Source organism: Perognathus longimembris, chromosome 8 (genome assembly GCF_023159225.1).
Source record: "Perognathus longimembris pacificus isolate PPM17 chromosome 8, ASM2315922v1, whole genome shotgun sequence".
Lineage (NCBI taxonomy): Eukaryota > Metazoa > Chordata > Mammalia > Rodentia > Heteromyidae > Perognathus > Perognathus longimembris.
In genome coordinates, this window is record NC_063168.1 from 26,172,168 (window position 1) to 26,191,003 (window position 18,836).

The 18,836-nt window shown below is 44.9% G+C and overlaps 1 pseudogene; it reads right to left on the reverse strand.

Annotated features, from left to right (window-relative positions):
- Positions 1-5,030: 5,030 nt before the first annotated feature.
- LOC125356871 lies at positions 5,031-6,055 on the reverse strand (annotated as a pseudogene).
- Between the last annotated feature and the right edge of the window lie 12,781 nt (positions 6,056-18,836).

The window sequence follows — 18,836 nt, forward strand, 5'->3', positions numbered from 1 at the left end:
AACTACACATACACATAGGACGTTGAAAGTAGTTACCACTGTGATATATCAATTGTTTCCATAACATGGAGTTCATTTCACTTAGCATCATCTTATGTGTTCATAAGGGTATAGCTATTGGGCCTTGTGATGCTCTGCTATGGCTTGCCTAAACCTGTACTAATTATTCCCAATAAGGGAGGCCATAGAGTCCATGTTTCTTTGGGTCTGGCTCACTTCACTTAGTATAACTTTTTCCAAGTCCTTCCATTTCCTTACAAATGGAACAATGTCATTCTTTCTGATAGAGGCATAAAATTCCATTGTGTATATGTACCACATTTTCCTGATCCATTCATCTATGGAGGGGCATCTGGGTTGGTTCCAGATTCTCGCTATGACAAATTGTGCTGCGATGAACATTGTTGTGCTGGTGGCATTACTGTGATTTTGTTTGTGGGCTTTTGGATAGATACCCAACAGTGGGGCTGCTGGGTCATAAGCCTATGTTCTTAATTACCTTAATTTATTAGAGTCTCCTTATAATCTCAGCAATCATATTAATTTCCTGTAATTGCTTTGATAAATGGTCACAATCTCAGTAGACTACTTACAGCTATAGAAATCAGAAATGGGTTTTGCTAAGCGAGCTGTGAGTAGGCTTGTGTTCCTCTGGAGGCTCTAGAAAAGAATCCTTTTCCTTGTATTTTCTTGTTTCCAGAGGTTGCTTGTACCCATTGTTTATACACAAGCTAGAGTGGCGCAGCCTCTTCAAACCCCTCTGACTCTGCTCCCATCATCTTATCTCCTTCTCAACTCTTCAAAGGATTCTTGTAATTACATCTGACTGGCTTAGAAAGATAATTTCTCAAGTCTCTTAATGTAATCATACTTGTAAAGTTTATTCATCAACATAAATCAAGCAATGTAAATTAGGATCTAGGCACTTCTTTGTGGGGTTAGAGAGTAAGCATTTTTCTGCCTACATAAATCTGTCAAAACATCATTGGCTCCCAGTTCTATGTCTTAATGTACTAATTATTCCTGTTACCACTTGAAGCATGTCATCTGATTAGCACCCAGCCATTAGACTCAGCTAAATTAACTCTGGCATGTAATTTTCCAGTATTTTATCCATACCTATGTAATATCTTAGTTAAACTTCACGCAAATTTTTAATTCATAGAGTCAGTATTTGTTTAGATTTATCTATATGTGACAATCTAATTTTCTTACTGTAGTTTCTTACATCCTACTATTAACTTCTGGGTTCAATCGCTTTCTTTCTGAAAAGCATCCTTCAGTTGGATTTTTAGTGAGAGCCTGTAAGTAGTATTCTCTGGGTATTTTGTGGAAATATCATTATTTTGTTTTCTCTTTTGAATTACCCTTTAGATGAATGAAGAATTTCATTGACAATTAATTTCTCAATACTCTAAATCAGTCAGCCTAACACCTCAACTGTTGCTGGTGGAAACTCTGTTATCCATTTAAATGTTCTCCGGTTATTCTGTGAGTAAATGTTTTTTTTGGTTTTTTTCCCCCTGGCTACTTTTAATATTGTGCCATTAGTTCTTTTGAGTTCTGCAATTACATTATAAAATATATGGTACTTATTTATTTTTATTTATTTGACTGAGATTTTTACCTTTTGAATATGAGGAATCTTTTCTTTCATCAATCACAAGGAAAGTTTTCAGGCATTATTACTCCAAATATTGCTTCTCTCTCTCAATTCCATAGTCTTCCATTCAGAAACCTCCATGAGTAATATGTACGTTCTCACTTTCATCTGCCACATTTCTTTTGTTTTATTGATGGCTTGATTTTTTTTCTTTTTACTGCTGAATTTAAAGGCAGGACCATCTGTATGCTTATCAAGTGCTCTACCACCGAACCACACATCCAGCCTATGGTAATGGTTTGACATGTAAATTAATTTTTGAGACTAGAACTTAATTTGTTTTCCAGGCTTCTTTCATACTTCTGGGCTCCAAAAGTCCTCCTACTGTAGCCTCCCAAGTAGCTTGAACTACAAGCTGTACATCACCTTGTTGGGATGCCTGCCATGTTTCCTAACCTCATACTTTTCCTTTCCCCTTGCAATTTGGAGGTCTTATGATGACTGGGCTATGTTCAGAGTACTTAGAAAGTAATTGTCAATGCGATTCTTCATTTATCTAAAGTGTATTCCGAGAGAGATAAAATGATGATATTTCCATAAAACAGCTAGAGTACCATACTTATAGGCCCTCACTAAGAATGATCTTCCACTTTACTCTCTTTTTAACTGCTTAACATGCTTTCTGAGTTTTAAAATGTGATCATTGTATTTTATTTTTAATTCTAGATGTTCTATTTGCTATGTTTTCAAATTTGTCTGGTGTCTTTAGGGTATATTTTTGCTCTTTTCTTATTTTGTCTTTAATAATTAAAACATTTAGTTTGCAGTATCTGATAGTTCTCTCTTATCTGCTGAATTCTCAGGCACCAATTCCAATGGTTTGATTTGCTTACTAGCACTTGTTCTTAACAGAATTTCTTTTCCTCCCAAATTTCATCTTCAGAAAATTTTTATTGATAGGATTCTAGTACTATCATCGTGAGTATTTTTCTTCAAAGTTTTTGTGTTTGCTTTTTCTATATGTCTTGGAATATCATTAAGATGAAACTATTTTTCATGAGGTTCTTTTTTTTTTTTTTTTTTTTTGGCCAGTCCTGGGCCTTGGACTCAGGGCCTGAGCACTGTCCCTGGCTTCTTCCCGCTCAAGGCTAGCACTCGGCCACTTGAGCCACAGCGCCGCTTCTGGCCGTTTTCTGTATATGTGGTGCTGGGGAACCGAACCTAGGGCCTCATGTATCCGAGGCAGGCACTCTTGCCACTAGGCTATATCCCCAGCCCTTTCATGAGGTTCTTGATAGGACTGTAAACATGAAGCCAAGCACTCATGAGTGATGAATATGTTATAATTCTCAGTGGGTTTGTTTACTATCTCTAGGCCACAGACATAGGTAATAGGAAGTAAGTACTATTCTATTCCATCACTGCACTGAGGGTATATATCCAAACCCTGGCATTGTGAAGGAATGAAGTGCAGCTTCTTAACTTTCAAAAGTCCCTGTCTGGGCTTCGATTTCCTCATAGGCACTAAAATTCAAGCTTCCTGACATCTGCATTTGAGAAGCCCCTGTACTAGGACACCACTTAAAGCATAGCTTTTCTCTGTGGTAGAAACTCAATCAATGTGTTTTACAGAACATAACAGACATCTTTTCAAGATAAAGTAAACACTCTCGTGAATACTGCATAAGCATCATTCTATTTCCTTCTCAGAACAACATCAGAAGGGGTATTCATTTTTGTCATTTTTGTAGATGGGGAAACAACGTGTGAGACTAGTTAAGTAACATTGCCTATGTCATAAAGTTAGCAACAGAGACAGACCTTGACCCTAAATTTGATAGATGTCACATCCCAAGTTTTCTTATTTATTTATTTAAAATCCTACCTCTTTCCATACTAAAAAAAATACTGTCCATCTATCATCTATGTTCCCTGTGCTAGATCTCTAATTCAACTTTAATTGGAGAAGAAGATTGGCTAGTCATGTTGGTTCTTTTCTGCATCCCAAGATCACTGCTGCTTTGAGTTTAGAGGAGCCTCCCAGTGCATTACTAGGACACTCATCACCTTGGCTTTGGCAGGATTTTTTTTATTCTTTGCCCCTTGTTAGAGGCTTCCTTCTCTAGTTTCTTGAATTCAGTCTGGGCTTTGTGTGCTCTTTTGCTCTCCTTTGTCAGTCGTGGGGCTTGAACTTGGGACCTGGGGCTATCTCTGAGCTCTTTGGATCAAGGCTAGTGCTCTATAGCTTTGAGCCACAATGTCACTTCTAGTGGTTAATTGGAGATAAGAATCTCATGGACTTTCCTGCCCCAGCTGGCTTTAAACTGAGATTCTCAGATCTCAGACTCCTGAGTACCTAGGATTACAGGCGTGAGCCACCAGCCTCCAGGTCACTTTTCTATATTTTAAGTGTAGGTGTTTTTCTACTTTCCTAATCTTCTCCTTGACTCCTCCCTGTTTTTATTCAATTTTCTTCTGGGGTGGGGAAGGAGCATCATCTTACCTATCCTCTGGCTTTGATGCCCCACCTGTAAGCAGATTGCTCTTGAATTTCTTTCTCCATCTTAGGCATTTCACTTCAACTTCAGACTTCTATTTATAATCACCCACCTGAATTCTCTGCCCGGATGATCATTCACAGAAACATCAAATTCAATGTACTCATATGTATGCTCATCATCTTCCTCCTAAAACTCCCCCTTAGGTCATCACAGACAAAACTCCATCATTTCCCATTTATGCAAAGATCGCTGGACTTCTACCTCCCATGGCATTGCCCAACTGAATTTCTCAGCTCAGGATTCAAAGTTCTGTGGTCTTGGCTCCATGATCTTATTCTCACTGTTTCCTTTTTTCTTGAATTCTATCCTTGCCCCTCATCTCAAATGTGACTCCAATATGCAGCCATCCATAACTTTTGTCACTTTTAAACACCCTCTTGACACATCATAACAGATTCTGTAAGTGCCCACCTTCTATGCTTTTTCCATTGCAAATCATTCTGGATCAACTTCCAACCTACAACTCCCATGTTTATTTTCCTGACAGGTTCCTCTGGTCATTGAAAGTTTTGTCTTTTGTGCAGCAGGCCAGAGTAGGGAGATCTTAACATCTCTGGAAAAAGTTTCAGGCAAAACATTCCCAGGTTCCTTACTTATAAGTGAAATTTCTCAGTACCTTATGTTGTTTTCCAGATATTCCCAGTGGAACAAAACTCTAGCTTCCCACAGAGGTAGCTGTCTTTTTAAGGTATTCATTGATTCTGTCCTTCCCTCTTTCTTGTCCTCATGCCAGACTGGTGATTCCTTTCCCATAAACACCTTCACTCAAATCCTATCATGGGCCTGTTTCTGGGACACCAGGATGCATGGAGCCTGTGTCTCTTCCACACACTCTCTCAGCTTTTCTTTTTCTTTTTCTTTTTTTTTGCCAAAATAAGATTTTATTTTGAAAATTACTTGAAAGACTAAGGATGGTGACCTAACACTAATGGATGTAGATTGCAAATTCCTCCCGATTCCAACCTTCATCAATAGTCTTTGCCATGCCAAAAAGTTGCTTTCTTTGGTAATTCCTATTTGCAACTCCGGGGAGAAGAAATCTTTTCCCACAGGCCGTCTTGATTCTTTTTGTAGAGAAGAGCTTGATTTCCAGGAAACAGCGTGTTCATGGGAGAAGGGTTCTTCTTTAAGAACAACAAGGTAGACCTTGAAGTGGGGGGAGGGGGGCTCGGCCAAAGGGGACGTGGAAAGGTTCTCTAGTATGTGCTGGTCATCTTGCTGCAGCCAGAAGTCCACATGTGGAAATGGCATCCAGGAGTACGGGCCTATCCGCAGCAGCCCGCAGCTCCGCCTCTGGACCCCGATCTCGAAAGGAAGCTCTGTAGATCTCTGCAGTTTTAATGTTGACAGCAGTGCTATAAATGATTGGGAAATGGTTTTCATTTTCTTCCCGGTCATTTAATTCTGTCACACACAGCGTCACTAGGTGAACGTCATCTTCTTGCTTGTCAAATTCACTAAGCAGCTGGTGGGTCAGTTTCTGTGACAACTGCCTGTGGTCGCTGAAGCCCCCCACGAGGTGCACCTCCAGCCTTCCGCACTGAGCGCGGTCAGAGAAGGCCTTGATGGAGTTCATGAGAGCGGCAACCTCGGCCTTGGTGTCCGACCCATCGCAGTGCGTCAGGCAGGTGGCCCCGTTACCTGTGTGCCTCAGGACCACAATGTGACAAGTGGTGGCATCATCAGAACCCAGAACGAAGACGGAGCCATCCTTTGGGGAGGTCACTGCAAGCTCTCTTTGCTGAACATACAGAAGGCCCTGGGGTCCCACTTGTTGAACAGACTGACCTCTGAGAAGTCTGGCTCTTTCCTCCAGACACCGGTGGGAGCGGACCAGCTCCACCGCCGACTGCGGCAGCCGCACCTGCCGCCGGTCCACCAGCAGTGGCATCACCGATGCGGCTGCCCCGGCTGATCCCGGGAGGCGGCGGCCTCCGCTGCCCCTCCCCCCCCCCCCCCCCCCCCCGGCGCCACTGCTGCCGCCGCCCCCCCCCCCCTTTTTTTTTTTTCTAGTGTGGTTCCTCCTTCTATTCAGTTACTTCAGGAGACTGTCAACCTGGAGGAGCAGGCATGGGTTCACCTCTTCTCCAGCCCTGCTGGAGCCCCTGCACACCATGGAGGATGAGAGAGGCTTGATGAAAAGGCTTTGGAAGCTACAGAAAAACAGCGAAGGCTTGCTTGTAGAGGATCTTCTCTTTCAGGAGTGGGATTCAGGACTCTCATCTAGCTGTGCATGTGTGTGCTTATGCATGGGTGTGGGCACAGCTGAAGCCATGCAAGCAAATGAACACCCAAAAGAAGGTTGTGGGTGGGAAAGGAGAGGGGAGCAGAGTCGTAGGTAATGTGAGCATGTGCTGATGGAGGCCAGTGGTGAGGAAATATTCTAGAAGGCCCTGAGGAGGCAAGTGAGGCTAAAAGACAAAGGAAGAGAAAGAACAACTTTTTCCCTAAAAAAGCAAAGTATTAACTAGAACCTTGAAGTGCACTATCAAAGGATTCATCAGACTAGCAGCACCAAGAAGCAAGCAGCACTAGGCTCCTGCTGCCTATTGGTATCTCTTTTGGTGCCCCTGTGCCCCTCCAGGGAGGTTAAGTCCCCTCCGCTTTTGCAGAGCCAAGCCATTAGGGCCCAGAGTGCTCATTGTCCCAACCCTTAGGTCAAGCACTTGCTAGAAATCTACTCTGATACTGACCTAGTGTTTACCTCTGAGTTGTCCCTGACTCATTCCAGTCCTATCCTCTCTGTCCCATCAGGATAGGGATGGAACCCTGTGAAACAAACTCTCTGAGATGAGAAAGTGCTTCAAGGCCTCAGGCTAAACTATATATACGTGCAGGCTTGGGTAGTTCCAAAGCACACTCCTACCAATAAATACACATTTCTACCAGTCAAGGTTCTAAACTTCCTTAAGCTCACTTCAGCCAGAACTACCATAGCTCTGGCTCTAGAAGAGTACTGGGCTATGGCTTATTGAGTGTGGGAACAAGGCTAGGATACCTCAAGAGAACAACTTGGAGTCAGCATCATGCTGGGTGACTCCTTATCTACTCCTGAGACAGGGTCCTCAGGCAGTTATCACCCAGCCTGCCCAGGACATGGACAGACCTGCATAGATAAAGACCTTCATAGGTCTCTCATACTCTGTGAAGGGAGGCAACATTAGAGGGAGACAGATGGGGAAGAAAGCAGAAGAAAGGAAAACTTGTCTCTGGAAACACTGTCCACTGATTTAAACTAGTGGTAGCAACATAGATTCAGGTTTGTAACTAAGATAAAATAACCTTGAGAGTCAGCTAATAAAGCAGTGTTGATCATCTGGTCTGAGACAGGAACAAAGGAAGAAGTCATCCTTTCCCCAGGAAGGAGAATGTCTTTGTCTATAGATGTGTTCTCTCACTCCCTACAAGCTTCCCCAAGATCTTACCCCACCCCCACAACCCTGGGCCAGAGGAAAAGGAGACTCTTCTTCTTGACAAAGACAGGCTTTCTTTTCCTGTCCTCACTCAGGCCTCCCGTCCTTGAGGTCTGTACTGTGCTGTCACCTCCTCACACAAACTCTGGATCTATCAGGTCTTTCCAATACCACTTTCTTCTACCATGTTCTGTAGACTACATTATCTATTTGCCTATTCATTTATCAAGTGTTTATTCCCATTAGAATCCACTTTCCACGGGAGTAACAACACAGTCTTAGTTTCTGTCTGAGAAAGTGTTTGCTAATATTTTCCCTGACTTACTAAGGGCTCCTAGAAGTAACTGATATGGTCATTTGAGTGAATGAATAGTCCAAGTTCTGATTCAGACCCAGGGTAGAATTATTTTCTGGATTGTAGTCTCATTGCTCCTTAGCTACAGAAAGATCCAGGTTCTGAAGACCCAATATTGAACCTGATTTCAGTGTGACAGGGATCATAAGTACCATCCTAATATCTGATTCATCTTTTCTATGGTTCATGGCACTTCCTCACCTATTAAAATTTAGGAGTGGCATGTGACCTGTTTGGGCCAACGAAGTGTGACCAGAGGGACACACACCCTACCCATTGGGGAAATTTCATTGAGTTTAATGTTACATCACTCTCTGCCCTTGTTTTGGGAGTAGTGGGAACATCCTCTGATATATAGGAGCAACCTTAAGGAGTAGCCAGCCCACTGATGTTTGAGGGTTATTTGTTAGTGCATCATAACCTCGCCAATACTGACAGCTATCAAGCTGACTTTTGGTAGAAACAGGAGAGAGGGAAATTAAATAGAAATCATCTTCCAGAAGTCTATAAAACAACTTGGAGAAATTAAATGTTTTTTTGAACTTAGGTCATGACAATAACATTAATTAGAAAAGTGAAAGATAGCCAATGCCATTCCCAAAAGCTCTGAGGGGAAAAAGCCACTGACTAATTCAGGCACTCACCAGTCCTTCTGCATGAATTCACACACAGTTTTGTAATAAATGCCTGTCTCAAGGCTATGACAGGACCTCAGAGATAAAAGTAAAAGGATACTGCCCAGAGAAGCCCAGAGCCTAAGAGAGAGCAGAGCCTTACAATCTTACAGTCTTAAAAGAAATACTGACAGGATAATCTTGACTAATTATGATGTGGAAAGAAGGAAAAAGCCTGAGCTTAGATGTAACAAGAGGTAGAAAAAGGAGAAAGAAACCTATGTGGAGAAAACTCACTTCTCAGTCATCAATTCCACAGACATTGATCATGTATTGTGCACCGGACTTGCCTTTAAGTGATGGTAGGATGCAAGGAAAGGTACACAAGGGAGGTCTAGAAAGAACCAGTATTGGGCATCAAAGCAAAAGTGTATAATAAGGATTTTGAAGAAGGGGTTCCTACAGGACAAAGATCTCTGATGGGCTATTGGTCTACATTCATCATCATTCATTCATTCATTCATTCATTCAACACCACCTTCGGGTCCTGGCAAATCTGGAGCTGTCTGAGAGAAGTTGTGTCCAGAAGCAAAGGCCCAGAAATAGGCTGAATGGGGTAGGCTTCTCCTCAGGGCAACAGCACTCAGCAGGCAGGGGGTGGGGTGGGTGGGGGGTAGGGGGGAACCATGCATCCTGTTAACTGGCAGAGGCCACTAGACTGACCTGAGCAACACGATATGTGACAAGGTGAGGGATCTGGAAAACAATATCAAAACCAACAAACTAGGGTTGGGTCAGAAAGGGTAACAAAGACTTGGGGATTTTAAGAGGAGGCCAGGTTGTTGTTGTTGTTGTTGTTGTTGTTGTTGTTGTTCTCTTTTTGGTACTGTGGTTTGAGATCAGGATCTTACACTTGCTAGGAAGATGCTCTACTTCTGAGTCATGCCTCTAGTCCTTTTTTGCAGTGGTTACTTTGAATAGGATCTCACTTCCTGTTCAAGCCCAAGACTACAGGAGCACTTCCCATCTTTCCTGTCATGTCTGAGATGATGAGCATGCACCACCATGCTTAGCTTCCCCTGTTGAGATGGAGTCTCACAAATTTTTATTTTTTGGCCCAGCTGAAAGTAAGACCCTCCTGATCTCAGCTTCCTATATAACTGGGCTAAGAGGCACATACTGTCATGCCCAGCTATCTTTTGAAAAGGGATCTTATGTGTATGTTCTGGCTAGTCTCAAACCATATCCTTCAGATCTCAGCTTGGCTAGAGATGTGGCTCTGTGGTAGAGAACCTGCCTAACAAGCATGAGGCCTGAGTTCAAACCCCAGTATTGCCAAAACATGCGAGCAAACCAAACAACAGATTTAAGACTCCCAAGTAGGTAGGAGGTTACCAATACCCTGCAAAATTAGACATGTTACAGAGAGAGAGAGAGGAAAAGGAAGGACCAAAAGGAAAGGGAGAGGGAGTTCCACCTTAGAGATAGGATAGACTCCTTTCAAGAATGGGCAGAGATCATTACTGGAGATTTGGTCAGCACTAGCAAGTCCTATGTCCTAAGAGGCAGTGAGATAGTGACTCTGGATGGTCATAGAAGCTATCATGAGTTAAGGTCCCCTAACAGGGGTCATAGAAGAGGGCCAAGAGCCCCCAGGGCCTTCTGAATCTGCTACAGGCAAGGCTACCCCCAGGGAAGCCTCATTTCTGGAGTCCCCAGGACCTTGTGCCCAGACGGACTCCAGTGCCATGGTGATTTTCACATATGTGTGTGTTTTCTTGCTTTATATTGGTCTTTTTCTGTCTTTAATTAAATTCCCTTTGAAAAAAAATCCATCTTCACAGAACCAGGGGATTAAAAACTCCTAGCTTTGTTTTGGAGTTTTGTTTTTTTTACCTCATCTGTGCTATGGATTGGGGCTCTTTTGTGACTGATCTTCATGTGGAGAATAGCAGGTACCTGGAGGCACTGTAGGTTGGGGGGGCGGGGCGGGGCTTAGGGATGTTTTGAGGCCAGGCAGGTGGCAAGGTAAATGAAAGGTTCTCTTTATTAATCTTACACCACTTACCCTAAACACCCCTCCTCAGGGAGCTTCCTAAAGGACCAGAGCCTCTAATGCCTACTACTGTCAAGCCTGACCCCACATTATAGCCCTTGTCTCAGAGGCCCTCCCCTCATCCTGTGTGGCAGGTCCCAGCCTGGACATTCCATCATCAAAGGAAGAAGACAAAGTCAGCCTGTTGCTTTGTATTTGTCTTGGGAGTGCTTGTCCCTCAGAGAGTCTCCTGGCCTCCCTGGTCAGGAATAGCACTGCGTCTACACGACCAGCCTGCCTGACTGCCAGACCTTCTGAATTGCTTGTTTTTGTTAAAATTCTTCTGCACGCGCAATCCTGAATGGCGTGTGGATCTTGGATGTGGCAGTGTGGGGGACCCAAGAGAGGATGGCCTCAGGCTTTTTTGGCTTGATGTTTATTTGGTCTGACTTTCCAGAGTACTACAGAATGGAAGTCCATAAAAGTGACCCAAGATTGGTGCCCCAGAGCTGGACACAGTGTGACACAAGACCCATGTCAGGCTTGGCTGGATGTGAGCTGGCAGTTCCCAAACATACAGAGAACGCCCAGGAGAGCCCAGAACTGGAGAAGTGACAGGGCCCCACAGTGACTGTCTGCTTGGCAGCGCTCCCTGGCTACAGGCTGCATTCTGAAGCAGGCAGGGCCACCTGTGACAGTTCCACAATGCAGGCATGGCTGGCAGTAGGGTTGGGTGTCTAGGCTTCCAGTGATTCTCAAGTGCTGGCCTGGTCCCAGGCTCCTCAGGGCCATGGGTGTCACCTCCCCAGCCTAGACATTCCTCTGCCGGGTTTGGAGGGAGGCAATGGCCCCAAACTCCACAGTAAAATTTGTTTTGCATGGTTAGACTTACACACAGAAATTCTATTCCCATCAGACAATCCAATTTACCAGGAGACCAGTTTCCTTCTTGCCCCCTGAGCTGCACACTCTGGGGCCTTTTTGCCAGTCCTTCTCCTGGGGAGCAGAGTTTGGATGAGATGGACAGTGGTGGCAGACTGTGGCCTGGGGACTGCCAGACAGAGCACACTCTTCAATGTCACTGTGGCAGGTTCAGGTTTGGGCTCCCAATAGGCCTTGCTGACTGGGACCACCCCCACAAGACTTAGGTATGGGATGCCATAGAAGGGGTTGGGGGTGGGGGAAAAGCAGCTTTCAAGTCAGGAAATTGCAAAAGTTCCAGCGTCTACAGCCAAAGGCTCAGTGTGGAAAATTTCAGGCTCCAAGCTGGGCTTCAGAGGAGGAGGAGGAGCAGGAGAGGAGGAAAGGAACAGAGGGGCAAGACATTTGCCCCTCCCCCCACCCTTTTCCAGGCCTGCCCCTCACCTCACAGACAGAAGCTGTATTGGGGGCCCAGGCAGTGTGCTCTGGTAGAAAAACCATATAGAGCCAGGGATGCTGGCTCAGCACCTTCTTATTGGGCAGAGAGAACATACACAGAGAGCTGTTCTGGCTCCCAGACGAATGCTACAGAGGAATGTCAGTCCCTTAGGTTCTGGAGAAACTGAGGCACAGTGAGTAGAAATTCTAAATAAGATCAAAGATCAGGGCAGGAGACTGTATCTTCCATACAGGGAATGAGACTTCATAGCTTGCCAGCGAAGAAGATAATCCTAGCAGAAGATTTAGGGTAGGTTGGGGTGAGGGTATTGGCAGGGTGCCAGGTCTTGGAAGGGAACCTTCCTCAGTCCTCAGATTCTGAGGGCTTCCTCCAGGAGAGCTGAGGCTCAGGGCAGCCAGGATAATGAAGTGATGGAATGAAACGGATGTCAGGAGGAGGGGGATAGGCATAAAGGCCAAATCGTGGCTGCAGCCCTGGCCCAGCTGCCAGCCAAGACTTTTTTCCAGGTACCCCTAAGTGGGTCTCTGCTTGGCAGCCCGCTACAAGTAGCAGAGTTCCCGCCTGTCACCGGGAATCACCAGGGTTCCCAAGGTACATTGCTGACCCTGCATTGGGCCTGGACTCTGAATTGACCTTGGGGTAGCTGCTGGTGAGCCACAACCAGCATCCCCTCCGCCTACTTGGGCCTCCTCTGGGTTCCTGGAGCCAGACCAAGAACTTGCAGCCTGCTGGCTTGTGGCTGGGGATTTCACTAGGAGCCGGTGCATTTGGAACCCATTATTTAATCATTAATTTCCTCCTCTAGTCGACCCCTTCCACCCTGCTTCAGCTCGGCGCCCCCGCCCCAGATTATATCTCCACGTGGTGCTTTGCAGTGATCCCTGACAGGGCTTCTGTGCTAGGCAGGGAGGAGTGGGGCTGCTGTGGGGGCTGGCCCAGGGCTGCTCAGTTGGCTGGTACGAAGAGGACCTGGGGCAGCCAAGGCCTGGATCTGTGGGGATGGAGGATGCCAAGTGTCCATACCGTGACCTGCATAAACTCTGGAGATGCGAGCTGCTCCTGCAGGGAGGGGGGCGGCTCCTAGAGGTTCAGGTCAACCTATCAACACTAAAGATGGAACTCAGGGGCTTCATGGAGGTGGAGAAGAGGTGAGGAAGGGAGAAAGGGAGGAACATCTTTCCTATGTCCTGAGGATTGTCTTTCAAACACCACTAGGTCTCCGAACAGTCAGGTACCAGAGGTGGTGCCTCTTCCAGAGAGCTCCCAGAAAGTCATAGAGAAATGAGCTAGACCCCAGCAGGGTAGAGGGGACCGGAGGAACCAGGGTCAGCTGAGGCTGAAGGAGGGAGAGGGAGCTCTGTAGGGCTCTGCAGAGCACAGCTCTCCACCTACCCTTCATTCCATGCACCAAGATTTGAAGGCTGGTGGTAACCACTGGGAACCCCAGTGGGGACAACCCTGAGGATGTCACAATAGAAGAGAGTATGGTAACCAGGAAAGGGTACTTCCCATGCACTCTGCCTTTGCTCCATCAGATGCTGAGGAGGCCTCTTGACCACATCACCATTTATAGCAAAATGTCCTTCTTCATCCTCCATCCCAACATTTGCACCTTCTTCCCTGGCTCAGCTCAGCCAATCTTCTCTGAGACATTCCTAGCCACTGCTCTGAGATACATCCTTTAGGGGTTGGGATACATCACTTTTCCTGTTCTGTTCTCCAGAAGTTTCTTGCAGAGGGAAGTAAAGCCATCAGAAAACTGCCTATGGTAGAGTCAAGGACCCAAAGTAGGGTGATCAGTTTCCTGATCTGCACCAATTGACCTCACTGCTGTCCACACCCTCAGGGTGTGCAAGTAGTAAAGGAGAGGAGTTGCCCACTCATCACACCCATTGCTCATCCATGATAAATCTTGTGGATGACACTGGTCCCTACTATCATTTATATCACTTTGCTTCCTAGCTTCTGAGCCTCTTCCCTGTACAAAAGCCCTGGTTCAAGACAGTTCCCATTATCCACTCCTAGTAAAGATGCTGAGGACAATACTTCCTATATACTTGGGACATGAGTATGGATGGGAGATACCCTGTTGGGACTTCAAACTGAGAATTACTCTGGTGCCACAGTGGCAGCAGCCTGTGGTGTCTAGGGGAAGGAGTATCAGTGCCAGCTCAGGTGTCCAGGAACGGCTGATCTTAAGGACTCTATTGAAGCATGTTGTGGCTGATACTTTGGCTTTTCACCTACCTTCTGCATCTGTCTTTATTCCCTCTGTGAAATTCTGGAAGATGCTTAATAGCATTTATCTGCTTAAATCAGCCAGAGCAAATTTATGTCTCTTGAAGTGGACACAGTCTGATTCTCAGAGGCTTTCTTGGCCCACTTTCCACTGATATCTTGGAATTTACCTGCAATCCAGATAGGCAGAGACAAAATACCACACTAACTTTCTACCCAATGCCAGTATTGGCATATGTTTGGACAAATATGACGTGCTCTTTCCCAGAAGACCTTAGGATGAAAAGTAAAGCCTCAGGATCTCATAGACAAGGATGGGTGTTGGGAAACCAAAACCAGGATTGAGTCACAGCTCTACTCTTTTACAAAAGATGTAGTACTTAATATCTTTGGGACATCAGTTTTTTTTAAAAAAAAATCCGTAGAGTAAATATAATAAAGCCTGTTTTGCATCTTATTGCAAAGGCTCAATGAGATGTTTAATGAATAAAAATGTACCTATATGATGCCCAATACATAATGTAACTCAACACTTAGCAGGCATTTTCTAACTATGGCTCCAGAATTTTACTCCCTTTGTCATGTGAATTTATGATCGAGTATACTTACCAACTCCACTAGAAGTACTAGAAGTACACCTACCAACCTTGAACTACAGGGGCTCACCTACATGACTCACTTTGACTAATGGTATACTAGAGAATGGGATATAGGTTAGATATTTGTTATCCGACTTTTTGATATTTGATTTTTTTTACTTTATGATATTTGCATATACATGGTGATATACCTTGGAGATAAAACAAATCCAAATGTGAAATTCAATTAGACTTCATTTACACTGTATACACATAGCCCCAAAGTAACTTATACAATATTTTATATAACTTTGTGCATGAAACAATGTTTATGATGTGTAATTTTCCACTTGAGGCATCCTATTGGTGCTCAATAAGGTTTAGATTTTGGAACATTTCAAATTTCCAATCTTTGGATTCGAGAAGCTCAACCTATATAAGCAAGGACTTGAAAGAAACATATTTGCACAGTTGGTTTACCCTTATAGGAAGAGCATGCTCAGGGTAGATGCTAGTCCTCACAGTATTTGAGACACATAGAGTAGGTAGCAGAAGCATATCCCAAGAACCACTCAAATGGAGGTCAAGGAATTTGTGGTTACACAAAATGGCCCCATGTGACTACTTGGTGTTGGTAAGGAATTTTGCTCACCACTAAGTCTTTCCAGATTTACATTGCACCTTTGGATTCATGTTTCCTCCCTTTATAGTAGGTATCTTCCTGTCTAGGCCCTACTCCTCCTTTCTCTTTTCTCTATTAGAAGCTATACTGAAAAGTCTCTTTTCTGTCATTCGAGGAAGCTCTGGAGTATCAACACCTCATCATCTAGCCTGGATGGGATAAAGCCATTTGACGAAAATCAACACTGGGATGAAAAATTGTATCCATAAAGATAAAATCTTATCACCTACAGAAGTGGCCAGGGTATTTCAATATGATATGAGCAAAACTAGGGAAGTACAACCTAGTTAAAGAGACAGAACTCTATCTGACGGGAGGCCAAGAAGACAGGCAGAGTCTGGAAGACATATCAGCTCATCTTTACTTTTGACATCTGCTGTATGCCAGGTGCTGTCCTTGGTGCTAGCACCAGAGGCAGTAACCAGGTGCTCCTTGGGTACTATCCTAGTACAGGAGGCAGACAGAGTAAGGCAGGGGAAAGCACAGAACACTCCGAAAATTACTAGTGGAGCCAAGTAGGAACAAGAACACAGAACATGCTGTGTGACTGGTAGGATAGGCTTAACCAATAATCAGGCAGGAATTCATGGTTGTACTTGGGAACCTGGACTCTTATCATGAGATCTGAAGATGAATACTGATGAGTTATAACTTGAGGCAAGGGAGGGAGGAAGATGACTAGGGCTGTGATGCTGGAGATGAGTCTGAAGGAGGATGGAACACACATACACAGAAAATGGTTAGGGGGTTCAGCCTTTGTGATGTTTCAAGGCTCCCAGCCAAGCCAGAAGCAGTAGAGTCCAGGAAAGGTGATTAAACAAGGCTAACAATTGAGGTAGCAAATCTGTAAATGTGTGTCTCCTTTTCAGGAAAAATCCAGAAGCTGTAAACATTGTTCCTTCCTCTTGTCCATACTACTGCATTTTCCTGCTTGGGACACAGGCACAATGATCCCCTGCGGGGGATACTGTCAGGCGTGAGACTATAGGAGTCAAGGAAGAGGAAGAAAGAAATTGTAGGCCCTGAGCTAGAATAATCAGAATCAGGGGACCAGGTTGGAACACGTTGAAGCACTGTGGCCTACTCCTAACAGATCTGCCTACCATCTTCTCCCTCCTACTCTCCACCAAGTCTAGAGACCTCCTACTTTCTGTGGGCATCTCAAAAAACCTTAAGAAACCCCACCTAGAAAAGTCACGTATGCTTTGGCTACTCATGTTCTGGCTCTAATCTTAGTTGGAAATCTCCAGCCAGCTCACTGTGGGAGACCCACTCCCAACTTGCTTTCCCCCTCCTCTTCTGAGGCCAGACAGAGCCCCCCTTCACTGGCCCCTTAACCCAGGGCCTCCTGCAGATCCCTGCCCATGGTCTCCATCTGGCCTTCAAGGCATCACTTCATTTTCTTTGGCTGTTGCTTTTTCCTCTTTCCACGTACCTGGTTGGCTTCCAGGATCAGCCGAGGTTCAGACTTGGCTACAGGGAAATAGAGATAGACACAGTCCTTTTATTATTTAATTTACTGAATAAGAGAGAGGGAGAGGGAGAGAGAGAGGGAAGGAGGGAGAGAGAGAATTCTTGGCAGGGTTGGTACTTCCAAGCCAGAGCCAGGAGACCCCACCAAAGACCCTGAAAGTTTAGATGGGAAGTAGCCAGAAAGAATCTCCCTTTCCAAGCTCATATAGCCTCCCCCCATCCACTTCAGGTCTTCTCTTCTGGTTGGCTCCAGAATTCAAACTGCCCTCTACCTCCCACCTCCCAGGCATTCCCTGTCCCAGTAACCCATGGCCACAGCCTTTGCCAAGCTCTGGCAGTGACACATTGCTTAGCCCCATCCTGGGCCCTCCCATTTCCATCGACCTCTGGATGCCCCCTCCCCCAGGCCCACCACACACTACGGGCTGTTCCAGCTGAAATTCCCTTGCACAGTGGAAAGAGGAAATGAGAACAGGGGTGGGGGCAAGGGATCACGGAAAAAAAATAAAACGATATGGAACCAAGTTCTGGAAGAGAGAGGGCTAAAGAAAGAAGGAGGCAAGGGTTGGCTGGCTTGGCTGGAGCCATGGTGGAAGTTTGTCAGGTCCGACTCAAAGAGACTCTAGCCCCCATCTCTATAACCATGTCTCAGATCTTGTGTTGGCCTGAGTTTGGGTTAGCTTCTGCCTTGCTTCTCCTTGAGTGGGGATCTCTGACTTCATTGTGGATCACAGTACACACAGCCATCTGAGCCCCCTGAAAAAGCTGGGGAAATATATGGGCTCATGAGGTCCATAGAAGGGGCTCCACAGGAGGAAATAGTTGTAGGTCCCAGCAAGTGTTGACTTTCCTCATCACTCTGACTGCTCCTGTATTCCTCAATCCCTCCCTGGTTCTAGCCTCCCACCCTCAGGAGTGCTGACACTGCACTGTCCTTTCCCTGCTTTGTGAAGGGTTCTACTTCTACATTTCACGCCGCCTTCTTTTTTACTCATATCTTCTAAACCTACCTCACTCTTTCTAAAATGCGCTGTGGTTATTCTGCAACTACGATTTTGTCCCTACAAGGCTTTATCCCTTTGAGAATAAGGTCTAAACCCCTGTTCTCAAAGCATTTACTTGTGTGGCAAACACCAGGAAGAAAGCAGGATGCCCTACCTTTCATTTGAATTGAGGTAGAGCCACTGAAGAATGGTGACCTGGCATTTGGATAAGGAACATCAGCCTCTCTTGAGTAGCTCTCCCATCTACTCCTGGGTCTCCTCAGCAATAGTGGAAATTGCACTAAAGAAGGAAACAGATCAACAAATATCATGTCTTTTATTGTGTTTTTTTTTACAGCTTTATTGGGGGCATAATTTACATACTATAAAACTCACTCATAGTATCAATGTCACAAGTGATTTCAGTAAATTCACAGTTGTGCAACTATTACCACAATCTAATTTTAGAGCATTTCTACCATGTCCTCAACATTCCTGAGTTGAGAAAGTTCCCTTCCTTCCCTAGCTTAAGCATTTAAGTCATAAATAGGAGAATAATGAAATTCTTAATCATTTTCACCTTAACATGAGTTAATGTAGGAAATAATAAGTTTATTTTATAAACTCACTGAATTCATTAAGCAAATATTAGTACTTTTTCTACCATTGGTGGTGGAAACCTTAGCTAGGGGCTTGGTCACTTCACTGAAAAGTTCATACCACTCTCCAGTGGCTTGGCCTCCAGTCAGGTAGCAGGTAGTATCACCTACTCTGTTCCCAGCCCAACAACACAAGGAATGTGACATTGGGGAATTCTTGAAACCCCCCACCCTGTGCTTTGACTTCAACCTGACTTCTAACTGACAAGAAATAAAGAGATTTGTGAGAGAAAATGTATGCCTACATTTCCCTGCAAGCAT